Source organism: Lissotriton helveticus, chromosome 10 (genome assembly GCF_964261635.1).
Source record: "Lissotriton helveticus chromosome 10, aLisHel1.1, whole genome shotgun sequence".
In the NCBI taxonomy this organism is placed as follows: domain Eukaryota; kingdom Metazoa; phylum Chordata; class Amphibia; order Caudata; family Salamandridae; genus Lissotriton; species Lissotriton helveticus.
Window position 1 is genome coordinate 432,187,558 of NC_136071.1, and position 27,476 is coordinate 432,215,033.

The 27,476-nt window shown below is 45.4% G+C and overlaps 1 protein-coding gene and 1 pseudogene across 1 annotated transcript in view; one reads left to right on the plus strand and one right to left on the minus strand.

The window, feature by feature from the left end:
• Nucleotides 1–27,476, minus strand: part of LOC144785314 (galanin receptor 2b-like) — a 184,671-nt gene that overhangs the window by 86,140 nt on the left and 71,055 nt on the right. The gene's annotated exons all lie outside the window — the stretch shown is intronic.
• On the plus strand, nucleotides 16,206–16,644 carry LOC144785315 (small ribosomal subunit protein uS8 pseudogene; annotated as a pseudogene).

The following is a 27,476-nucleotide window of genomic DNA, read 5'->3' on the forward strand; positions in this document are numbered from 1 at the left end:
TTCCACAACTTAGCCATTTGGCTTCGGAAGGCCAGCATGTAGCTCACCACATCCTGGGGAACTTTCCGGGGAGGCTTTTCCCAGGAGTCCCTCACCAGGCTGAGAGGTCCACGTACAGGGTGCCCGTACAAAAGCTCGAAAGGGCTGAAGCCCACTCCCTTTTGCGGCACTTCCCTGTAGGAAAAGAGCAAACAGGGTAGGAGGACGTCCCATTTCCTCCGCAGGCTTTCGGGTAGACTTCTGATCATACCCTTCAAGGTTTGATTGAACATTTCCACCAGACCATTGGTCTGTGGGTGATAAGGAGTGGTGAACCTGTAAGTCACTCCACACTCCTTCCACATGGCCCGCATATATGCTAACAGGAAGTTGGTCCCCCTGTCAGACACAACTTCCTTGGGGAATCCCACTCGGGTAAAGATCCCCATCAGGGCCTTGGCCACTACTGGTGCAGTAATGGTTCTCAGAGGAATTGCCTCTGGATACCTTGTGGCGTGATCCACCAGGACCAGGATAAACCTGTAACCGAATGATGTAGGTGGATCTAGGGGCCCAGCAATGTCGATGCCCACCCTTTCAAAGGGGGTGCCAACGACGGGAAGTGGTTCCAGGGGAGCCTTCAGCTTCATCCCTGTTTTCCCACTGGCTTGGCATGACACGCACGACCGACAGTATGTGTCAGACGCCACCCTCATTCGAGGCCAATAAAAGTGGGGGACAAGCCGGGCAAAGGTCTTGTCCTGACCCAAGTGTCCTGCCAAGGGAATCTCGTGAGCCAACTCTAATAGGAAGGCTCGGTAACACTGTGGGACTACCAGGGCCCGTGACAGTCCGTGCACTGGCGCCCTGGGTTCACTGTAGAGGAGACCATCCTCCCAGTAAACACGATAGTTCCCAGACTCGTTACCTGCTGCCTGGGCTTCAGCCTGTTGCCTCAGACCCTCGAGGGTGGGACATTCCCTTTGTCCCTTGCTCAGTTCCTCCCTGGATGGTCCTCCTTCCACTCGCCACTCAGCGGGGAAAGGCAAGTCCTCCAACGGAACCATGTCCTCCTCCGCGGACTCCGGGTCCACCTCCACAGGTGGCCTATCCGTCTCACGGGGCATGGACCTCGAGGCAGGCTCCTCCTGTCCTCGAAATGTTCCCTCATTAGCAGCTGGGTGGGCCATTGTTCCAGGCTCCAACCCACGCGACTTCTCCTCCCGAGCAGCCGCAGACCTGGTACTCACACAGGCCCAATAAGCTGTACCCAGCATCTCAGTATGAGTCCGGTATTCCACCTCCTTCCAAGCATTGTGCTCCATATCATTGCCCAGCAGACAATCGACTGGCACGGCGGGGCTTACGGCAACTCGAAGTGAACCTGCAACCCCTCCCCACTCAAAGGGAACCTCGGCCACAGGATAGTGGCCCATTCTGCCGTCAGCCATCGCGGCTGGATGAAGTACGCCTGGAATCACCTGCTCTGAGGACACCAGATGACTCCTCACCATAGTCATACTGGCTCCTGTATCTCTCAGAGCTTCCCCTCTATGGCCATAGATGGTGACCCATTTCCCATACTTGATAGTATTTGAGGGCACCTGGATCTTTGGAACCACCTCCCGATCACCCAGGGACACTCACGTGACACCCGCCCACTCCCCCCCCTTAACTAAGGGTATCTCCTCCCCGAGCGCTACACTAGCGACTCCCGGGGCCTTTCCTCCAGTGGGAGGGGGTGGTCTCTTTGGGCATTTCACGTCTCCCTTATAATTTCCAATACCACCGCACTCATAGCAATGGATAACCCTTGGCTGCTGACTCTGGCCAGGATTAGGGTTCTTCTGCGGGTTAGCCTTAGAAGTGGAGAAGAAACTTTTCCCCTTAAAGGTATTTTGGGGGCCTTTGGAGAACTCCTGCTTCTTGTTATCTCCCCCCTCTTTCTTCTGGGGAGCACCCTGTCCGGACTTCTGAGAATCTCCTCCCGTCCCCTTCGTGGACACTCGGGTACTTGCCCAAATGTCTGCCTCCTCAGCAAGCTTACGGGGGCAAGTACGTTTGCTGTCTACCAGGTGTTGCCTCAGCTCGGGAAGACATTTCTCGAGTAGATGTTCCTTGAGTATCAGGTCGTACAACCCTCGATAGTCCTCCACCTCATTACCTTGGACCCACCCATCCAGGGCTTTCTTAGCAAAATCCAGGAAGTCAACCCAATTCTGTGAACTCAGCTTGTGGCTGCCCCTAAACCTTTGCCGGTATTTCTCGGGGGTCAACCCAAACTTCCTGATGAGCGCCACCTTCATGGCGGGGTAATTAACCTGTTCCTCCCGGTCTAGGGCCAATAGGGCATCCCTACCTGCCGGAGGCATGTACCGGTATAATCCACCACCCCGATGCTTCTCATGGATCCCATGGGCTCTTAAGGAGACCTCATAGGCTGCCAGCCACTTGGCTATGTCGTCTCCAGCGGTATAACTGGCGACTCCCTCCTTGGGTAAATGGGGCCTGGGCTCCCTGGCAAATTCCTTTGACTCGACACCCTTCGGAGTGATGTTATGGGCCTGGAATTCGAGTTCTCGTTGTTGCGTAGTCCTAAGAGCACTCCTGACGTTTCCTCCAAAAGCTGCAAGCTCCCAGCTCCCTCAGGATTAAGTCAACGCAGTCAGGAAACCAACACAGACTGATTCAACTTTCCCCGAAGGGAAAGGGGAAGTGGACCGAGAAAACAAACATACAACAAATAAAGAAATGTTGTCTTCAGTAATTGTTTTCTCTTGATTGTGCTCCAGGCCGTCAACTGTTTACTTGGTACGAGCTACTGGTTCCACGTAGTTTCTGAAGTTAAAAGGATTACCATCAATAGCTCTCCAAATTAACTCCTTTACACAGTGATGATTAAAAAACTCAATTACTGACCATAAACTCTTGCGGCCTTTGTTCACACACTTTTTAGCTCAGTATTACTCAGCGTCATTCTCAAGACCCTTTGAAAATAAGATTAATGTCAGAACATGACCTCTCTTAAATAATGCGTTAGTTATTTAACTGGTTAGTGAACTTAACAGAATTCTTCATGCAAACACTCGTACCTGAAGTCTTCTGCAATCTCTTCTACATATGGGGATCTGCAGTGGGATGATAAGAAGGAAAGAACAGCCCCCCCCACTGCTATTTTACAGGTTGCCCAACGTTAAAACCAGCAATCAGTTTAAAACAGTTTGTTATTTGTTCATACGTTAAACTCTCTCTATTTACACTGAAGCTTCTGATAACCTATTGAACAATTGTTTCCTTGACTTTGCCAAGGTTTACTTCTTCATAAAAATCAAGTCTCAATGTCTCTTGGCTTCTTACTAACTCCAAAGCGCTCAACTTCTATTCACAAATGTCTTGTCTTGCCAAGGTTTGTTGTCTTGCCAAGACTGTGCGCTTTTAAAATCTCTAACTTTTAACTTCTGCCCTTTTTAAAAGATTGTTTGCACAGTTGTTGTCTTAATTGATTCAAGACATAAATATCTAAAATTGTGAAGAATAGGAAAATCTTACTGTCCCTTCAAGAATTACTGAGAAGACTGGAGTCTCGAACTGCCTGCAGGCACAAGGGAAAGGAAATGCGCTATCCCAGCTGACTTGCCGGGGAAGGAGCGGAGCTTCGTTTTCAAAGAAGCCTCCGCGCTGTCAAACGTTGACTGGAGTCTCGAACCGCCTGCAGGCGCAAGGGAAAGGAGATGCGCAGTCCCAGCTGACTTGCCGGGGAGGGAACGGAGCTTCGTTTCCAAAGAAGCCGCCACGCTGTTAAACGTTGACTGGAGGCTCGAACCGCCCGCAGGCGCAAGGAAAAGGAAATGCGTAGTTCCAGCCGACCCGCCGAGGAAAGAACGGAGCCCCGTTTCCTAAGGAGCCTCCACGCTAGGAAATGACAGGCGGAGTAGAGCGATGGAGAGCGGGGAAATAATAGGCTGGGAGCTCAAGGATTCAGGGCTGACTATATCACGGACAAGGGGGCTTAAAAACATAAAGTTATTAACCCATTGTTTGAAATTAAATATTAAATACATTTTTTATCAGTTTCACAATGCTTAGACTGCCCTTAAACAACCTGAATTATGCAAGACGAACTGTAACACCCCTAACACTCGTAGCTTGAGCTCGTGTTCCAGCCTCCTCCCCTCTCTCCTTTCTTCCAACTCCATTTTTGCTATTTCCCACCTTAACAGTCTTTCCTCTCTCCTGTCAGCTAACTCGGTTTCTGACAACCCTCTTGATGACACACTGCTGCCCTCCCGTGAGGTTGCCTTGGGGCTGATTGACATCTCACCCACCCCCGGGGGACATTCTGCAGTCCTATCAATGACAGTACCTCTGTCCGATTCCTCCTCCTCCACCGTTCCCTCCGTGTGTGCTTCCACCCATGCTCGCAGACTAGTACGGAGCTCCTCTCTTTTGGCCCCTCGCCTGACAAACACTCCCCTCTCCTGACAGAAATCCCTGAGCTGTGCCACATAATAGGTCTCCAGCTCTGACATTTCGAATTCCATCTTGTCAGTGAAAAGTGTGGACAACCACCCCGAAGTAGGTGAACAGGATAAGAACTTTGAGGGTCACTTCCACCCACCTCCAGGAAAGAATTTGGAAAAAGCAAAAAGTTGATTTGAGGGCCGCTAGGAGAAAACTCCGGGTGTGTACCTGTGGTGCACACTGAATTATTATGGGGTTCAAAACAAGCACGGCTCGCAATCCCACCCGCTGAGCACCAATTTTATGTTGGACCTGCGATGGGCAAGCCCAGCACAAAGGGGGTAGCTTGGCTCAAGTGACAAGGCAAGTGAAGGCTGTAGTGTTAAGCCGGCTCTGACCCAATAATAACTCATTGTACTTCCACACCAAAAAGAAGGACACCACACCACTGCTGTAGAAAAATACGATTCCTTTATATAAAAGTTCTTTGTTGTAAATAGGGTTGACTGGGAAAGCACATATACATTTCTTTTGGTCATACAGTTCTGGTAATAAATAGTATTAATAAATAGAATAACTTCAGGAATGAATATCACAATAAATATCAGAATAAATATCAGAATAAATATTGGTTCATTTAAATAAACAACCACATTTTTCTTCTGGTATCGCTGCCACCAATTATATACTTTAGAATCATTACATCGGTCATACGTTTCAAATGGGAAAGATAACTCTTACAGTTTATGCTGTTTTCAATGACCAGGTATACGGCTTCTCTGAGCACAAAATAGGGTTTGGGACTCTTTAATACCCACTCAAGGCGTATGCGCGTATATCTAGAAGGCAAGGAAACACAGTAAATACATCATTTGCACTCGGCGGTCACGGGATAGGATCTCTGCTTTGCCGGTGAAGTCTATGCGCGCCTACGGGCTTTGGCACCACTTGAGCACAGGCGGCACCAGTTCAAAGTCATTAGACTGACGAACGGGCTGCCGGAGAGGTCACACAACCTTCGCGCACAGTCAAATAAATGCCGGTTCACAGTTCCTTCACAACGCTGCATTCACTATGAGGAAACGGGCCCACCTCACATCGGCTGTAATTCAAGATACGATTCAGTCGGTCACAGCACTCCTCTCGTTAGCGACGGGGCTCTCAGGGGCTCCACGGACCTCCCTCCGACTTCCGCATTCAGGGTGGTTCCCGCCCACAGCTACAGCTCCCGGGTCACTGGGGAGTGGCAGGGACGCTAGTCCCGCCCAACGAAGGCCGGTCTTTCCCCGCCCCGGCGCACCACCTCACCTTCAATCTACGCAGGAAGTGCTCTACGCTGGTGGGGCTCGGAGACGTCCGAGCTCCCCTTTAGAGGCACCTGTCGCGAAGGGGGCACAGCTGACGATCGCGGTCGCGGCAGACTTGCTCTCGCCTCGCAACTCGATAAATCGATCACAGTTCACCACCGGGGGGGGCGGGGAGGCACACGAATCTGGCCACAGTCTCTGGGGGCAATGAGGTACTCGCTGGGCAGGCGCTGTAGGCGCTAGATCACTTCTCACGTAGCTGACTGGAACGCCAGTCAGACACAACGCCAGAAACCCTTTGCTGCTCTACTGCCTGCGCTACCAGCCACCTCAGGGGTCAACAGGGCAGGTGTCAATCTGGTGTCAAGTCTGGAATCTCTTAATCCTTCATTCATTCTAAAATGGCCGCCAGGGACTGGGCCTTATATAGCCAGTGCCCTGGGGTACTGGCACGAGCCAGAAGGTTCTAGAACCTTCTCTGGCTGTGACAATGACAAGGCACTCTTGAGGGGTATTTGGGACACTCACAGCCACCGTACTGGGGTTCTAGAGCAGCCATTTTGTGTACCTGAGGAAAATAAAGGAATTCCTGTCAGAAATGCGCGCCAAGCCAAGGGCGCCAAAACCTCAAGAGGCCAGGGTTCATGAAGGCTCCAATGGGAGTCACTTCACATGAGGAAAAAGGGGTGTCCACCATTTTAGGTTTATTTATACAGGTTGACAACCCCAGTTTATAATGCCACAGGTTTGGGCCAGGCGCCTTGTAAATAGGTGCCACAAACCTTGTGAGCAACTGGGCGTCAAGGAACATCTAACCCCATGAGACAACACATAAAAAGTCCTGGTAGACAAATAAAAAGCGACAAATTTTGGGAGGTACAGGGGAACAAAAGAAATCATAGTGGTGAGGGGACTCTCAGAAGCAGACGGGTGTAACAAATACAGACTAACATTTTAGATTTTTTGAGTGTATAAAGTTAATGCTGCACTCATTTACATTGTTGTTACTACATCTGTCTATGATAACAAAGTAGCATGTGTTCTGAGATCGTCATCGACCCAGAAATGAGTTCACAACTTGCCGTGACTGTAAACATCGGCTATCATGCAATGAATCCAAAGCCAACTCTTGCAGGGTTATATGGGTACTGACTCTGGGTGGGCATAATTTGCATAGTCGCGCCACGCAAAGCTCCATGAAAGGGCAAAAAATCTCTGCGAGCACACAGAGTTCCACGAAAATGCGGAATTGCTTGTTCCTCCCATTCGTGATGCTTTTTTCGTGTTCGCGACTGCTGTTTGCTTGCTTGGGGGGAAATATATTTTGAAAGTGCGAACAAGCAAAAAATTTCGTGAAGTTGCGTACCGCGGAATTTTGGGCAATTACGCTTTTTTCACGGGACGCGAAATTACCCAAATTTCGCAAGCAGAACGGAATTTACCGCCCAGGTCTAGTGCTGACCAAAAAAGAGACTGAACTTATATAGCCACATTTTACAAAAATTAAAAAATGAACGGATTAAGTTGCATGAAATGTATTTTGTACCTCAGGTAATCATCTGTCCGCGACTTACACTGAAGCTCCGCGAATTCAGCCTAAGCTCGGTGGCCCCTTTGTGGATCATTTAACGGATGTCATTTGTCCGTGAATTCAACCCTTCCAGCTCGTATTAGCCAATCCCACAAGTGAACATATTCTAGGAAATCCTTGGGGAGTCTGCAGTGCTGCTAATGTGTCCGGTGACCCACGATTGGAGTACTAACAGCACCTCAGCCAATCCCAGTGCACAGCTCAGAATTCCACAGTGCTGTGAAGTTGCTCATGCGGTTGAACTGAGCTGTTCCCCTGGCTAACGGAGGGTGTTTCCCAGTTTGCAGCACTCCAGCGTGAGATGAGTTAGTTACGACAGACTGGGCAGTTATGCCCTTTCTGGTTTGCTGTCGGCAGTTCCGGATGGAGGGAGGGAGTCAGAATATACCATAGTAGCTTGGAGCAGGGCTGACTCCCGGTGGCGAATTGAGCGGTGGATGGCCAACAAAAATATTCTCTAAGTGAAATCACCTGGGCATCAACCAAGCACCCAGGGGAGGGACTTTGGTAAGCAGTCCACCAATAGGGGCATAGCAGTTTTGATTGGCACAGTAGAGAGCAAGTGGCGGTCGATGATCTTGGTTAAAGTCCATATTGTAGCTACATAAAGTCTTGCAGGGCATGTGCGCTGACTCTTAGCTCACCCTAAAAAACACTGCAAAAAACAAAGGTCGAAATCTGGTAAAATGTGATAAGGAAGCATTTTGCTGCAGCCACTTTCTTGTAGCCACAGGAACGGGCTCTTCAGTCACCCACCGGACCAAACTGCATCACATGTACATGGCTCCAGGGCCTTCTAGTAGCACACATTTGGCCTCAGTGCTGTCAATAGAAGCAGCAGAGGCACAAGCAGTTTCAGCTGTTCCTCATCTGCCCTGCTCCAGCCTCTTTGCTATTGGCAGACACATCTGAGGGCAGCCCAGTGTGGCCGATGTGGTTTAGTAGTCATAACTATTAATATGGCTGAAAAAAGGCCAGCAGTGAAGGAAAGGAGCCTGCTTCTACACAGTGTCTCCAGAGGAAATGAGCCATACCTCACAGATAGCAAACTCTAGTTTTTATATTTAGAAAGCATGTTTCTTCCACCCATTTTAGTGCATAAAAACGGCCACCATTCCCTCCATCCTCCTAAATCATCCAAGCAATATCAGGTCATTAAGGAGAAAGTGGGCAGTTGGTTTGCAAGTACTGTAGTAAGGAAGCGTAGGTGTAAGTCTAATGAAGAACACCGTAATGAAACCAGGGCATTGCGTTTTGTGTTCCTCTTCCTTTTCCTGTTCCTTATTCCTTCCTTCTGATGTGTACCAAAGTACCAGGAAAGTCCCAGAGTGACCCAGACATTGAAGTGCATAGAACACTGAACAGAGACCTGAATTCACAGTGGCTGAGCAATGAGCAGAGGCCAATGCAGCAAACCAGCTGTGGATAAGGAAGACAAGTAGCCAAGGAGACACCTGAGCTAACCTTCAAGAATAAGAGAACACAGCTATCCATAGCCTTATGGGGCGAATCTTTGTGGGGGCATTGCCGGAATTAAACTCACCGGTGCTAACTCCTGGACAGCACGGATCACTGCTTCACTCTCCCTCGCTGCCGCTGTTGACCCCGCGGCCGCCGAGAGGGGGGAGTGTGATTGACCTACCGCCTACATTTCCCAGCCTGCCCAGTTCACCTTGGGGACGCCGGCTGCAGTGTCAGTTTGCCGCGCCTGGAGGCACATAAGAACAACGCGCTCCTTCCGCGTCGCGGGATGCGCGCGGGCAACGCCGGGCTGAGCCCGGGCAGAGGGCGGGCCGTCTGTGGCCGTCAGGGGCCAGCTGGGGCCGGGTCGGGCTATCCCCCTACAAACATCATAAAATGGGCAAGCGCAAACAACCAAGTAATGGGGACCCTGAAGGTAAAAAAGCGAAAGTACAAGACAATCAGAAAGTATTATCTCATATTTAACTTCTGCAATGGGTTTATTGTCTAAAAAAATTGCACACTCCGAGATAGAACTGGGCTTGACTACACCTGCTAATGATCAGAATGATGTCACTAGTAGTACTACCCCTGTGCCTGTTGTACCGCTGGAACCTAATGTAGTTATAGAAACCCCCATAAGAGGGTCAGAACTAGGCAATTGGCCAATAGAGAATGACACTGTAATAGACCTATCGGTGGCTGAAGATGAACTTCATGGCTCCCCTGACCCCCGAAAAATGAGGAAACGCAGGAATTTTAGGAAATGTACAAAACCCTCAAAGCCTGTATCCAGACCACAAGGGAGCGACCCACTTCTTATCCACAACTTGGAAGCCCTAGTGGAAAAAAAATTTATATCCCGATTGGAACCTCTATTGGTGGGCATTGCCAAAGATATTGTTGATACCCTAAACATCTGTGTGGATAGCCTGCGGAAAAAATGTGACCAAATTGGAATGTTTATCACAGAATATAAGGGGCAGCAGGCCAAAGATTCTCATGCCAAGAAGGAGGCTAGGGACATGAAAGGGGGCTCTAATTGTCACATGGGTACTCTTAGCCCACCTAGGGGATGGGCCCCATGGGTGAATCATTAATGTCACGTGATGATGGTATTACTAATGCTAATGCTGTGTCTTCCATTCCAGGTGGTTGTGCCTCCTTGGATGGAATTGCGAAGGGAGGCTCTAGAAATGCTAGAAGGGAAGAGGTAGATGGAAGTCATGGGGGACTGAAAATGAATCAGGGATCATATTCCAGGACAAACTTAGATTTACCCCCAGATGCTGCTCCTCTAGTTGCAGTATTTACAGGGGTTCCTGCATTCGCAGAAAATAGGCTTGAATCATCTCACGAGCTATTAACACTCTCAAAAAAGCTGTGTGCTCACTATAGCAGTGGTGGATCAGATATAGCCTCTAATGTCATCATGGCTAGAAGAGTGAGATGGGTGGGGCGTGGTCGCAAAAGTATCTCAGGAGATTGTGTGGTGGTGAATTTTGATAGACCAAACATAGCACATAGACTGTTTTGGGACGCCTCTGAGTTAGGTTCTCCGGGTATTAGACCGGTACCATTGGGATTTTTTTACCCCTCCAAAAACAGGCGCCCTACAAATTTTTCCACCCCTGCACACATTGCAACAGATGATAGAGATGTAATAACACCTAAAGTACTTCCCAATGGCCTGACCATCAACCCCAATCCCAAAATTGGAGGAGTTATTACGCCCATTGTAGTCACAACCACCAATTCATTTTCCACTAAGTACACTTCTGGAAGCACAGGGAGGATAGACATACCCTTGCATAATTATTTTGCTCCATTATCAGATTTAGAGTAAATCGACTGACTAATGGATGGTAGTCTACAATCCAAAGATATTACGCCCAAAGCTAAGCAAGTTACAATGTGTCAAATGGTAAGCTGGAATATTGCGGGTACTAGGGCTAAATGGAATGACCCTATATGGCTGGACTATATAAACGATTTTGATATTATTGCTCTGCAGGAAACATGGGTTCCTGCAGAGTTTTGCTGTCTGAATGGGTATACTAGTTTTGTTGTGCCTGCTACCCCAGGGACAGCGGTAGAGCAAAAGGAGGGTTAATCCTCCTTACTTCGTTAAGATTGAGAGGTTCTCTAACCAAGGTGGAGACAGGCTCAAAAAATGATTTAATGGTGGAGTGGGTGATGCCCAATCAGGTAAAAATACTTTTGATAAATTTTTATAACGCCAAGGAGGGTGTGCTATTGAATCAGCACATTATTACTCTTGATAGATTTCTGTCAGACTATAAAGCAAAACACAATTCGGTTTTTGAAATTATTTTAATGGGAGATTTTAACATACATTTATGTGATTTACATTGCCAAACTGAGGACGATTTTGGACCTCCGGGGGTGGCCCATTCCCATTTTGAGCACAATATTCATGGTAATGCCCTAGAGGAATTTTTAGCCTCCATGAATTTAAGCGAGCCTGAGGTAAAGGAGAGGGGTACGAGGACTGCTACCTTTAAGGGCACAGAGTCAGGAACCGTGATAGATTACATATTTATGACACATTTGGTGTTATTGAGTACTCTATCATATAAAGCAGTGATATCTGCTTTTAGTGACCATAACCCTGTTATCCTAGAGGTACAACTAGAGGCAGGAGTGGGAACAGAGGATGTATTGATGAAGGAGGCTGGGCACCTGGTAGTTAAGGACCAGGGCAGGAGGCTTAAATGGTCGAATGTGGTCCCCGAAGTATTTTATGAGGATTTTTTTAGTAAGGCAGATGCTTATCTGGCAATCTGCCTTGATACTACTGCTCAAAGTGCGACAGTAATTGACGCTTATGCTGCTATTTGCCAGCAGGTCGCTAAAGATCTGAGAGTTAAAAATGGGAAATCATCAGTTAGAGTGGAAAGATGGTTTGATAAAAATTGTTCCCAAGCTCATAGCTCTCTCCTTGAGGAGTTGAAACGCAAACCTAGAAATAAGGGAGCAATTAGTGCGCTAAGGAAGGAGTAGAAAAGGGCAATCATGAAGCGCAAGAAAGAAATAAAGGAAGAGGCCTGGGATAAACTCCTCTCTGTGGAGGTGCTACGTGATAGTAGTAAATTCTAGACAACTGTAAATCACCCCTTTTTCTCAGAGGATAACAATTCAGCACTAGATTGCGTTATCCCCGATGAAAAATGGTTGAAGCACTTTAAGGGGATCTATGAGCAGAATTTTTACTCACTGGTATCAGAACCCATCATTAATCCACCTGGAGCCCCAATTACCTTTAATAATGTAGAGATAGAAAAGGCCATACGGGATATGTCCAAAAATAAAGCCCCAGGCCCTGATGGGGTTCCGGCCGATTTCTATGGTCATTTCCCTCAATTTTGGGCAAGGATTTTAATGAATGTGTTTAATGCCATCTGTGAAAGTAGGGTCCCTGATTCCTGGTTAACATCAGTTATTGTTCCGGTGTTCAAGAAGGGTGCCAGAGGGGCCCCCGCATGCTATAGACCCATTTCCCTGATAGACTCATCCGTTAAGATCTTTGGGAGAGTCGTACTGGGGAGGCTCAGGGAGTGGTTAGATGGCAGGGGGGTCCTCTCTGATTTCCAATATGGGTTTAGAGAAAAAAGAAGCACTCTGGACCAATGTTTGAACCTTCAGCTCTTGATTGGGAAATATACAGTGGCCAAGGAGGGGTCCCTATATTTGGGGTTATGGACCTCTCCTCGGCTTTTGATCTAGTCAATAGAGCTAAATTGTGGTCCATATTAATAGACATTGGTGTTGACCCTGCCCTAGTTAATTTTTTAGCGGTTTTACATACCGATTTATCAGCGACAGTGAGGGTAAACCAGGAGGGAAGATGCACAAATCACTTTAGCTCCAGGAGGGGCGTGAGACAGGGCTGTATTTTGGCCCCCCTATTGTTTACTTTGTACATCAATGCCTTGGGGGAGTGCCTAGAGCGAGCCACACAGGACGTGCCGCATATAGGAGAATCCTTGATACCGGTCCTCCTATATGCGGACGATGCGGTTCTTTTGGCAAGGACTGGCATTGGGCTTCAGAAGCTATTAGATTCCTTTGGAGAGTTTATGGAGTCCCTAGACCTAAAAGTAAACACCAAAAAATCACACATTATAGTGGTAGGTAAAAATTGTAGGTCCCAAAAAATTAGAACCTTTCACTGTAAGAACACAGTCATTTCTAGGGTACCACTGTTTACCTATTTAGGGGTATTGTTCGACCAAAGGGGGACATGGGGACCTCAACATAATCATAAGAGTAATGCTCTGATCAGATCTACCACGGCAGTCCTGGGGTTTGCTAAAAGGCTGGGGGCAAAACCCATTGAGGCTCTCCTCCACATATATAAGTCCAAATGCCTGGCTATAGCGTCTTATGGTTCCTGTATTTGGGGTTATATGTCTCTGGAGAAAATCCAAATGGGTGAAAATAGGTTTTTAAGATCGTTGCTGGGGTTGCCACAATCTTCACCCACCTACTCAGTTCACACTGAGTTAGGATTAGGATATGTGACGGACCAGCTTAGATTGGCACCTCTGACCTGCTGGGCTAAGACCTGGCTAAACCAGGAAGTAACCCTAAACCACCAAATCCTGACGGACTGTTTATCTCTGGATAGGGCGAACACAATCCCCTGGCTTTTGTATCTGAAAACAATGCTCACAAAGCTAGGGCGCCCCGAGATCTATACTACCCCTAATTGTATTAGAAGAGAGGATGTCGGCTGGATAAAGACGCATTTTCTTAATATGCTTAGTGTTGAACGCGAGGAGTGGGAACTTAAGAAAGTGACTGTGAGAGCTAACTTCTTATTATTAACATCTCCCTCAATTGAGCCCTACCTGAAAATAGTTAATCGCCCTTTTCATAGACAGCTCTTGTCTAAGTTCCGTTTTAATCTAATACACTTTACTCTGGGGGATTTCCCAACTTGGGGGAAACCAGAAAACAGTCAACCCTGTAAATGTGATAACTTTTCTGTTCAGGATACGATGCATTTTATTATGTTTTGTGAATTTTATCAAGAAATGCGAGGCAAATTTCTGTTACCCATCCTGAAGGAGGCTGGCTTTACGCAAGTAAGACCAGCCGTTTTGTATTTACAGAGGTTAAGCTGCCCCCACGAAATGTTCTGCGTCGCTAGTTTTTTGGTGGCCGCAGTCCGGAGGAAGAATAAGTTAGATAAAGCAGGTTAAACCTCTCCGGTGTTTTCTACTACACTTTGCACTTTTTGCTGAGTATGGGTCGCTATGTATATTATACTATGAAATCTGTATCCCGTTTAAATTGTTTTTTTTAATTATATATTTATTGTACATATGTCTTGAAATTTTATGAAATTCTTTTATTCTTATGACATTTTGATATTTGAATGTATTGTGATTACATTTACTTTTTATCTCTTGTACATATATCTAATGATTGAAGTTTGTAGAAAATGATGTTTATATATGTACATATGATTATGTTTGTCTTTTTATGATTTTAATTAATCGAAATAAAGTGTTTTGACTGACTGACATAGCCTTATGGAAAACCCCAACCCCCAAGAGCACAAACTGGACACAGAATGAGCCCTTGTGCTACCAGGGAGAAGGCAAACAGCGATGGAAAGCACCCAGCTACCCAAGCACCGTAGGATGATTAGCCAAACCAAAATGCTAAGAGGTCAACAGTGGAGTGAGCGATGGACAGCCCTAGGGAACCCAGTGGTAATGGGATCAAGAACACAGTTGATTTTTTGATATAGGGTACAAGTCAATATGAGCACTGCAATATAAGTCAGATGACCATAATCTATAAGGAAACATAATGCAAATGTCCGGAGCACCACGGAATAGAAAAGCAGATAGTCAGTCAAATAGACAGGTCCATGTTGGTAAAATAAGACACCCAAAGTTGCGACGGATGGTTCCATTCACTTTAATGAATTGTTCTGTTTCTTGCAAATTACACAACAGCCTACACGTGTTTCGTCAGGCAAAACTACTTTTTCAAGGCTGTGAATTGAACATAAGATGCAATTCTTTAAGACTTGCAACTCACCAAGTATAGAAATAGGAGGCTGATACAAAAACAAGTAAAATAAGAACAAATCTCGGTTCACAGTGAAATCAGGACATTGAAAAGAATAAAATACTAAATAGATAAAATATTGCCTGTAAGTACACAAATAACAACACACAATAAAAATAGTATATCATACCCAAATGTGTCAAAAAGCCACATGCAAAACCAGAAAACCAAAGAACAAGAAAAACCTCGACAGCGGTGCCAAAAAGAACCATATGAACCATAAAAGAAAAACAACTAATTTTTAAAAAAATTCTATAAAGTGTCATTCAAAACGAAAAAAGTCAATAGATACCCAAACAACAAAGGGAATCACAATATCAAAAATCACTGTGAATCCACATACCTAAAGACAAAATGGAAAATTTAAGGAAATCAAATATTTCTAAAAGAAACTACATCGAGTAATTAATCAATATATGCGTTGTATATCCAAAGCAAACGGAAAGTTAAAAATCTTGATCCTCAGAGCCCCAAGTTCCACAAAAGATAAGTATAGTTAGCAAAGGTAACGCTTCTCGCGTGAACTATTCCAATAGAAGTTCACACACAATTATACAGCAAAATGTAATATTCGAAGTCTGAAATGAAGAGAACGAGAGAGAGGAAGAAGCACAAGGAGAAAGGCGGAGGGGGAAAAAAAGGAAATGTGGAAATTAAAATATCATGAATGGCTTATGGTAACATCACTGTTATAGATGTATCATCCCTAAAATCACAGTCTATATCATCAAACAAGGACATACCCAAAGGAAAACCCAGACATGCATGAGAAGTCTGTATTTAATCAAGTTTAACCATCTAAATACCAAGTGTATAGAGCGAAGGTGGGAGAGAAAGCTCCAAAAGTGAAAACCAAGTCTGACTATGGTACAATAGGCACACTGCCATTAGCACGGCGATGACCATACCTTAACGAGCATAAACAACGTCAGTCTGGGAGAAATTCATCGATTGTACCAAACGCCCGGTTAAGCCAAAGTCTTCGTATGGGCAAGCAGGATCAATTGTATAGTATGGTCAATATACAGACAATGGAAAGACAAAAAAATTATATTTCAGCAAAGTGAGGCTAATGCCAAAATCAGTACTGCGTCAAAAAGAATCCAAAGTAGATCAATTATAAACACTAACCTGTCGTAGTATCCAAAATTCTCTTGTCTACGTAATCCATCTCGCATAGCTCCTTATAAAAGGCGCCCGAGAATATTAGAGAGCCATGTGCATTGAAACAGGAGAAATCACGTGATTGCGATACCTCCACAAACAGAAAAAAAAGACCATTTGCCATCTTTATTTTGTAGTGCGAACCGGACAGCACCATGGTGCGCATGAATGTTCTTGCAGATGCTCTGAAAAGCATTAACAATGCAGAAGAACGTGGAAAACGCCAGGTTATGATCAGGCCATGCGCCAAAGTGATCGTGCGTTTCTTAACTGTGATGATGAAGCATGGTTACATTGGTGAATTTGAAATCATTGATGATCACCGAGCTGGGAAAATTGTTGTAAATCTCACTGGCAGACTAAACAAGTGTGGTGTAATCAGTCCACGGTTTGATGTGCAACTGAAAGATCTGGAGAAGTGGCAGAACAGTGTGTTGCCATCTCGTCAGGTTGGATACATTGTTCTCACAACGTCAGCGGGCATCATGGACCACGAAGAAGCTAGGCGAAAACATACAGGAGGCAAAGTCCTGGGATTCTTTTTCTAGAATGTAAAAAGGCAGACTAATAGATTGTAAATTGTAAAAGGTCAATGGGAGCAAAAGTACGTGCGTCATATTTGAGTAAGGTCTGAAATAGGAGAAACGTGGCTGCTCAACCCGTCAGTATAAAACCCTGCAACGTATTTTAAACAAGATCAATCAATAATCATTAGTAAATCAAACTAGTCAAAATAATAACAAAGAAAAACAAATGAAATAAAACAAAATAAAAATAAAAACGTAGTTTTTGAATCTGCAATCTATACATTCATGTCAGAATGAAAGGAAGCCCCAAACAAAACAAGACACCTCTTATTAGGGGGGTTCTACAAAAACAGACACAAGGGAAAACACCTAAACTCTGTGAATCAGAATGGGTATATATATCTTAAAATGCATGCCTAATGTCAAAGGCTCAAAAAACCAGCGGGATACTAATAAAAATGGAGGAGGGAAAGGGAATCCATCCCTATTAATAACCAAGTCACATTGTGGGCCCCTCAGAAGACATGAAAAACAACAATTGATAGTACAAGGTTCCCCAACGTGATTAACTAAAGTAACTCAATAGAACCTCTCTCTTACAGGGTGTGACAAAACAGGGAATGAAGTAATCCCTTTTCGGAATTTAGGGTGCCTCACACATACCAAAGGTTGAATGGCTGTTGTCATCACACCCGATGAATGTCCAGTATCATCATTGGCACCCTGCTCCAACGGCAGGCTGGCGGTGCAATGCCCGTCGGGCAGCACAGGGTGCTGCACTTTCGCGGAGATCTTTTATTCCTTTTGCCAACGGGTGCATGTGTGTGAGGGACCTAAGAAGTGCAATAGTGAGCGTGAGTGAGGTTAAAACAGGTCAGTAGAGTCCAATAGGGGAACTTTTAATAACATGGCTCACTGCCTCATTAAAATGTGTGAAAAGGTGAGGGGTACTAAGGCGTGACGATTAGGGTAATCAAGCCTCATTCAACCCTCAGTCCAAGTGTGGTCGACATGTTTCATGCCCAAGGGGGCAATTCATCAGGACCAAAAGTGCTCATAAAATTGCTATAGGATTCCTCAATAATTAAGGAACCGGGTATACGACCTGACTTGTGTCGCAGGATCAACCCTTCATTGAAACCCTCCCTGGGACTAGAGAAAGAAACAAAAAAAGGGTACAGTCAATAGTTTGTTTGTTACTACAGACATTATTGCATGAAATCATGGCATGCAAGTGATTGAGTATTGAAGGGGGTCACAGCCCCGGTGAATTAATAACACTCAGAGAGGGTGAAAAGAGATGCGGGACAAAATAAACTGCATTATGTCCTTTCAAAAAAGCCATTGGGAGTTATCAATTGGCATGCAGTATGTTTGATCACAACATATATCGTGCGCCACACCAAAATGGGTGACACGTGTGTGTCATGCAGGCTTAAGGAGGTGTGTGTGTGCACATCCAAATTTAACCTAAGAAAGGTTACCACTTAAACGCACTAATTATTTCCAGCAGGGCATAGCACCCTCAGTGATCGCGATCGTACTGAATACCCCCAAACAATGGTGAATGGTAAACTGTGTGCAAGGGGGTAGCGTCTGCGCGGAGCTCACCCGCAGTCCCTGGTCGGTGATCCCCCCGGCAGACCTGGAGGGGTCAGTGCTGGTTAGCTAGCACCTAAAGAAAAGAAAGCGGATCACCGTTCGTCATAATGTTGAGGAGCGGTCAAGCTTACCATGAAATGGAGTCGCAAGCGTCATAGGATCATGACGATCGTAAATCCCAAGCCTCGGGTGTGTTGCGTGTAAGGAAAACACGCCTTACCTGACTTGCCTCTGGCACAGGCTTCTAGTCACCTACCCCGCCCTCGTCGGTATGACCGCAGGAAAGCCGGTACAAGCGGTCCGTGTTTCCACTGCTAAACAAAGCGGAATGCGCGCGCACCATAGGGGGCGTGTCTGCCCAGCGTTGCTAGGACACGCAGCGCGTTGAAACATGGAAAGCAAGGACTACCAAACGTGTGCCTGGCTCGTGACAACGGGCGCCATCTTGAAATGGGTTGGGAATCGGCAGACCAGTATTAACAGTAAGGAGTTAGATAGTAATGATTGGGAATTAAACTGGTCATTGGACAGTCAGCCCATGGAATGTCTTGTAAATCCATGGAATGTATTATCTGGACAGCATAGTCCAGGGCACAGCATCATTAAGGCCATATTCATCAGTATGTAGACGATGTACCCATCTTTGCTCCATTTTAAAGAGGGTTTGTTGATTCATAGACGGATGGCATTCCAGTACAGTCCATTGCAAACTTTCAGTTCCATGATTTCGTTCTCTGCAGTGCTCATATAGTTTAGTATGAGTCTTTTGACATCGTACGTTACTGTTATGCTCCATGATGCGTTGTTTAACTGGGCGCATCGTCATCCCGATGTAGAGCATTTTGCAAGGGCATATGAGTACATAGATACACCTTGAGCTGTTACAGTTGGTATGTCTGTTGATATTCCAACAGAAGTCCCTAGGTAGTGCAATAGTTTTGCCCTGGATTGTTTGCGGGCAAACTACACAAGATCCACAACGATAATGTCCAACGACTGGTGGAAGGTCCCATAGAGTGTTAACTGGTCGGGTGCTTGATTGTTTCGGGCGAGTGTGGATGAGGGTATCTTTTAGACTCGTTGTCCTCTTGAATGCAAAGCGCGGGCAAGGCAAATCCATGCCAGCCGTATTGAGGATCCCCCAGTGTGATTTCACGATCTTCTTTATAAACGTCGAGTGCCTAGTGTAGGACGTGACACATGTAATCGTCTCATCCTTATCTTTTGTGTGGACTTCGAGCAGCGACTCTCTGTTGTTGTTGAGTGCTCGTTTGCATGAATTAATTCAAAGTTAGGTAACAGGTTGACAGGGCGCTCTGCAAAAAGTAAGGCCACGGTACACTTGAAACAATTTACGTTCGGTGCTCCAAGCAAGAGAGGGAGGTTACCAAACTCCCCCAATATTCAATGAGCTATGCTCTGAAAATTACAATTTTAAAGTTCCTGCTGAGCACTCAGATTGAAGATGTATAGATTCCGGGTCCAGTAAAAAGTCTTCAAACACTAGCAATTTTCTTCATGAAAGTTCTGTCAGTATTCGGGAGTATCAATGATGCATAAAAGTAGTATCAATCTTATGACAAATCAAAACGTCAATAAACGTGAGGTTGGTTCTTTTATTTCCAAATATCAGCCAATTCTGCAGCCAACACGTGTTTCGTCAGGCATCAGTCATATGCCACACAACTTCCTCAGGGCTGCATGCCAAAAAAAATATATAATACAAAATTTGTATCACAATGCTTGCCCAATTATAATAATAACACTTATCAGGAAATAATTTTTAACTTATAAACTAATCACCTCCTAAGTGAAAGAGTAAGGCAAAGATCCATAAGTGCGCACCAAATACAAGAACTCCTGTGACTCCCTATGTGAAATTTACAACCCACACAAAACATTCCGGTTTTATAGCCAAATCCATAAGTATAGGAATAATATTTACCTATATTAAACAATTCGATTTCAGTGATATCAAAGTTAACAAAAGAAAGAACTAAACGCAGAAATTGAGTCTGGAATGACATAAGAGCACCCTTAGTCCAGACGCCAAGATTTTAGCCCACCTTGACAATAAAATCTCTACAATCATCAACATAAGTCAGGTGGCATATTACCTCTTATCGTTTTCTCATTCATTAAATCATGGTCTAAATCCAATCAGGTCGTCATCACAAATTTTAATTCTGGATGTAAAATAAAATACTACATCAGTCTATTCCTCCTCAATTTGTATTACCTCGGTATGAACTATCTTTTTAATAATATTTTACCTTATATCGTTTTTCACTTTCAAAAAGTAATTATCTTGCTCCAATCAGATCCTCATCATAACTCCAGGTTTCTAAATATATAAAATAAAACTCCACATGAATCTGTTCCACCGTGGTTTGTATTGCCCAACTATTGGTATCTACAAGCAAGTGCATTCTTATTTGTAAATTGTTACCTTCAATCGTTTTTCATAGCATATATCGATGTCTTAATCCATTAAATTATTACATAGACTTACCCTATGTTTAAATTCAGTCGTCGACGACTGAATTTAAACATAGGGTAAGTCTATGTAATAATTTAATAATAAGTGTGTAATACATACCACACGGAATCGTACTGATGTGGTGCTTTACTTCGTGTGTTTAGAAACCTGAAGTTGTGATGTCGACTTGAATGGTTTAAGACATCGATATAGGAACAGATTCATGTGGAGTTTTATTTTATATATTTAGAAACCTGGAGTTATGATGAGGATCTGATTGGAGCAAGATAATTACTTTTTGAAAGTGAAAAACGATATAAGGTAAAATATTATTAAAAAGATAGTTCATACCGAGGTAATACAAATTGAGGAGGAATAGACTGATGTAGTATTTTATTTTACATCCAGAATTAAAATTTGTGATGACGACCTGATTGGATTTAGACCATGATTTAATGAATGAGAAAACGATAAGAGGTAATATGCCACCTGACTTATGTTGATGATTGTAGAGATTTTATTGTCAAGGTGGGCTAAAATCTTGGCGTCTGGACTAAGGGTGCTCTTATGTCATTCCAGACTCAATTTCTGCGTTTAGTTCTTTCTTTTGTTAACTTTGATATCACTGAAATCGAATTGTTTAATATAGGTAAATATTATTCCTATACTTATGGATTTGGCTATAAAACCGGAATGTTTTGTGTGGGTTGTAAATTTCACATAGGGAGTCACAGGAGTTCTTGTATTTGGTGCGCACTTATGGATCTTTGCCTTACTCTTTCACTTAGGAGGTGATTAGTTTATAAGTTAAAAATTATTTCCTGATAAGTGTTATTATTATAATTGGGCAAGCATTGTGATACAAATTTTGTATTATATATTTTTTTTGGCATGCAGCCCTGAGGAAGTTGTGTGGCATATGACTGATGCCTGACGAAACACGTGTTGGCTGCAGAATTGGCTGATATTTGGAAATAAAAGAACCAACCTCACGTTTATTGACGTTTTGATTTGTCATAAGATTGATACTACTTTTATGCATCATTGATACTCCCGAATACTGACAGAACTTTCATGAAGAAAATTGCTAGTGTTTGAAGACTTTTTACTGGACCCGGAATCTATACATCTTCAATCTGAGTGCTCAGCAGGAACTTTAAAACTCGTTTGCATGAAGTCTTCAGAAGTCGTGTGGGGTATCCCCTATCTTGGAGTTTGTGTTGTAGAATCCTCGCTTCATGTTTATAGTCGTGGACTGAGCTGCAGTTTCTCCGTATCCGGAGAAATTGACCGAAGGGCAAGTTCTCCCTCAGTGCATGTCCAATTCCATTCCATGGGCTGACTGTCCAATGACCAGTTTAATTCCCAATCATTACTATCTAACTCCTTACTGTTAATACTGGTCTGCCGATTCCCAACCCATTTCAAGATGGCGCCCGTTGTCACGAGCCAGGCACACGTTTGGTAGTCCTTGCTTTCCATGTTTCAACGCGCTGCGTGTCCTAGCAACGCTGGGCAGACACGCCCCCTATGGTGCGCGCGCATTCCGCTTTGTTTAGCAGTGGAAACACGAACCGCTTGTACCGGCTTTCCTGCGGTCATACCGACGAGGGCGGGGTAGGTGACTAGAAGCCTGTGCCAGAGGCAAGTCAGGTAAGGCGTGTTTTCCTTACACGCAACACACCCGAGGCTTGGGATTTACGATCGTCATGATCCTATGACGCTTGCGACTCCATTTCATGGTAAGCTTGACCGCTCCTCAACATTATGACGAACGGTGATCCGCTTTCTTTTCTTTAGGTGCTAGCTAACCAGCACTGACCCCTCCAGGTCTGCCGGGGGGATCACCGACCAGGGACTGCGGGTGAGCTCCGCGCAGACGCTACCCCCTTGCACACAGTTTACCATTCACCATTGTTTGGGGGTATTCAGTACGATCGCGATCACTGAGGGTGCTATGCCCTGCTGGAAATAATTAGTGCGTTTAAGTGGTAACCTTTCTTAGGTTAAATTTGGATGTGCACACACACACCTCCTTAAGCCTGCATGACACACACGTGTCACCCATTTTGGTGTGGCGCACGATATATGTTGTGATCAAACATACTGCATGCCAATTGATAACTCCCAATGGCTTTTTTGAAAGGACATAATGCAGTTTATTTTGTCCCGCATCTCTTTTCACCCTCTCTGAGTGTTATTAATTCACCGGGGCTGTGACCCCCTTCAATACTCAATCACTTGCATGCCATGATTTCATGCAATAATGTCTGTAGTAAGAAACAAACTATTGACTGTACCCTTTTTTTGTTACTTTCTCTAGTCCCAGGGAGGGTTTCAATGAAGGGTTGATCCTGCGACACAAGTCAGGTCGTATACCCGGTTCCTTAATTATTGAGGAATCCTATAGCAATTTTATGAGCACTTTTGGTCCTGATGAATTGCCCCCTTGGGCATGAAACATGTCGACCACACTTGGACTGAGGGTTGAATGAGGCTTGATTACCCTAATCGTCACGCCTTAGTACCCCTCACCTTTTCACACATTTTAATGAGGCAGTGAGCCATGTTATTAAAAGTTCCCCTATTGGACTCTACTGACCTGTTTTAACCTCACTCACGCTCACTATTGCACTTCTTAGGTCCCTCACACACATGCACCCGTTGGCAAAAGGAATAAAAGATCTCCGCGAAAGTGCAGCACCCTGTGCTGCCCGACGGGCATTGCACCGCCAGCCTGCCGTTGGAGCAGGGTGCCAATGATGATACTGGACATTCATCGGGTGGGATGACAACAGCCATTCAACCTTTGGTATGTGTGAGGCACCCTAAATTCCGAAAAGGGATTACTTCATTCCCTGTTTTGTCACACCCTGTAAGAGAGAGGTTCTATTGAGTTACTTTAGTTAATCACGTTGGGGAACCTTGTACTATCAATTGTTGTTTTTCATGTCATAGGACGTGTACATTGGACCCCGGTAAAAATTGTCCGCCCCCTGTTCCCCCCTTTTTTGATACAATTCCTAGCGTGCCTTCTGCACGGGAACCCATTCAGGTTACCAGTGGTGAAAACTCTTCACTGTTCTTGGCCCACCCCTAGTCAGTAGCTACTGCCTAGTCCAAATACCACTTAAACCGCACACTGCTCTGGGCGGCATAGTCCTTCGCACTATATTTGATTACGCACAGAGAATCAAGGCCTCAACATGGAGGATGTTCCGGGTCTAAGCTTCAATGAAGACACCATAGCCGAAGCATTACGATCAACTCCGTCAATATTAACCAACCTTCCTGTCTCTACATCGAGTACATCTTCTGATGAATGGACAACCTTGACTGAAATGAAAAAAGAACTTATAAGAATTACAATCCATGGTGTCATGATGACAGAATATCTGCGGAGCAATATAGCCCCACAGGGCCTTATTGTCAACCTGGTCCCAAGGCTATTTTTGGAAGACAAAAGATTCAAAGTGGACTGGTGCCAGGTATCCTGGAAGTGCACCAAGGATCTACTGTTCTTGATAAGTCAGACAGCGAAACGTCTCTCGGACGCCTTGTTGGAAAAGATCTTGGCCCTAGAGGCCTCCATGAAAAACGCAACTTCCAAGAACAATAAAACGGCATTTACCACTAAGCTCAGTGAGATTAATCAAGAAATGTCTGACCACCATGATTTCTTATTAAAACAAAAAACTACCAAACTTGAGAAAGACATTGCCAAGTTTCAGAAGGAAAAAGTTTATCCCTATCTCAAGGACGGCTTCAAAGGGAAGAAGAATAACTACTCGTCCGATGAGAACTCAGGCAGTGATAACAGACGGGGATCGACGAGTAGCGATTCGAGTGGGGGTTACCCCTCCGGAAATTCGCGAGCTCAACCACGTGCTTGGCAACAAGGTTATCAACAAGGCCCAGCCTTTCATGGCCCACCCCATATGACACCACCCTGGCAATACCCCTTTTTCCCGCAAGGCCTGCCACAATTTTACCCCCCTAATCCGCCACCTTTTCAAGGCAGAGGTTGGGGCAGAGGAAGAGGGCGAAAGCGAGGCGGGCAAAAGGGAGTGCAGTGGCAGGATCAACCGCCAACATCAACATCGAGGGAGACCAGGAGCACAGCAGCCAGGGGGAGGCGAGTCTGATTGTCAACCTGTCTAAGAAAATCCTTTCACCAACGGAGAAAAGAGTCCTAGAGAAAGGTCTTGGGTTCGTCCCCACCCCCACTCCGGACAGTTTTCAAGAAACAATTGAACTAAAACAATTCTTCAGGAAAATACGCCTTCGGGCGTTCTTTGAAAATCAACCTGAGCTTCCTAGTTCAGATACTGGTTTAAGGAAACCATCCACCTTTACCCCAAGTGATGGGATGGTCCCCCCGGAAGTCCTGACCTTCGAACGGGCAGTGCTCACCAGCATGCAAAACAAACCAAAGGTGAAACCCTTCCACAATCTGACAACTGCAGAAAGAAAAGCATCAATCGACCTGGGGAGGGATGACTCCATTGTTATTAAACAAGCAGACAAAGGGGGAGCCACTGTTATACAAGATTATGAGGACTATGACCGTGAGTGCAGACGACAATTGTCGAACACTACTCATTATAGACCATTGATGGAGGACCCCACGAAACGGTTGATGACAACCATCACCAGCCTCATTATTGAAGCCGCGACCAATGAATGGATCAGCAAGAAAGAAGCTGAATTCCTAGTAACAACGGACCCAGTGACCCCGTATTTCTACACCCTCCCTAAGATCCATAAGGGGACCACCCCTGTCCCAGGTAGACCGATTGTCTCCGGCATCGGATCACTGTTGGAACCTCTGTCCCAATTTTGTGACGCCTTTTTCCAACCACTGGTGAAGCAGATTCCGTCGTATTTACAAGATACCAGAGACGTCCTACGCTTGATCGATGACATCGATGGAAGGGAGGACATCGATCTACTCCTGACCTTAGACGTAGAGGCGTTATATACGAGCATTCCGCAACAAGCCACACTAGAAGCCGTGGACTCTCTGATGCGACAGGAAGAATGGACCTCTCCCACTCCCGTTGCCTTCATCATGGAGCTTGCCCACATAGCCCTGACTGAAAACTTTTTTCGATACGAATCACAACTGTATCATCAGGTGAGTGGGACCTCAATGGGTTCGACTTTTGCTCCCAGCCTGGCTGGCATCTACATGGCGGCCTTTGAAAAGAATTACATCTACCCTCCAGAACAGAATCCCTTTCGAGATAATCTCTCACTATGGCGTCGATATATCGACGACATCTTGATTTTCTGGAAAGGTGACCGCCCCAGCTGCGAGGCCTTCTGCCTATGGATCAACCAGCAGGACCCATACTTAAAATTTACAGGCACTATCTCGGAGACATCCATACCCTTTTTGGATCTAACGATTCAATTGGATCCATCAACGATCAGCACCACTCTGTTCAAGAAGAAAACTGATAGAAACAGCCTGCTCTTGTATAACAGCCACCACACGAGAGCACTGAGGGAGAACTTGCCCTTCGGTCAATTTCTCCGGATACGGAGAAACTGCAGCTCAGTCCACGACTATAAACATGAAGCGAGGATTCTACAACACAAACTCCAAGATAGGGGATACCCCACACGACTTCTGAAGACTTCATGCAAACGAGCACTCAACAACAACAGAGAGTCGCTGCTCGAAGTCCACACAAAAGATAAGGATGAGACGATTACATGTGTCACGTCCTACACTAGGCACTCGACGTTTATAAAGAAGATCGTGAAATCACACTGGGGGATCCTCAATACGGCTGGCATGGATTTGCCTTGCCCGCGCTTTGCATTCAAGAGGACAACGAGTCTAAAAGATACCCTCATCCACACTCGCCCGAAACAATCAAGCACCCGACCAGTTAACACTCTATGGGACCTTCCACCAGTCGTTGGACATTATCGTTGTGGATCTTGTGTAGTTTGCCCGCAAACAATCCAGGGCAAAACTATTGCACTACCTAGGGACTTCTGTTGGAATATCAACAGACATACCAACTGTAACAGCTCAAGGTGTATCTATGTACTCATATGCCCTTGCAAAATGCTCTACATCGGGATGACGATGCGCCCAGTTAAACAACGCATCATGGAGCATAACAGTAACGTACGATGTCAAAAGACTCATACTAAACTATATGAGCACTGCAGAGAACGAAATCATGGAACTGAAAGTTTGCAATGGACTGTACTGGAATGCCATCCGTCTATGAATCAACAAACCCTCTTTAAAATGGAGCAAAGATGGGTACATTGTCTACATACTGATGAATATGGCCTTAATGATGCTGTGCCCTGGACTATGCTGTCCAGATAATACATTCCATGGATTTACAAGACATTCCATGGGCTGACTGTCCAATGACCAGTTTAATTCCCAATCATTACTATCTAACTCCTTACTGTTAATACTGGTCTGCCGATTCCCAACCCATTTCAAGATGGCGCCCGTTGTCACGAGCCAGGCACACGTTTGGTAGTCCTTGCTTTCCATGTTTCAACGCGCTGCGTGTCCTAGCAACGCTGGGCAGACACGCCCCCTATGGTGCGCGCGCATTCCGCTTTGTTTAGCAGTGGAAACACGGACCGCTTGTACCGGCTTTCCTGCGGTCATACCGACGAGGGCGGGGTAGGTGACTAGAAGCCTGTGCCAGAGGCAAGTCAGGTAAGGCGTGTTTTCCTTACACGCAACACACCCGAGGCTTGGGATTTACGATCGTCATGATCCTATGACGCTTGCGACTCCATTTCATGGTAAG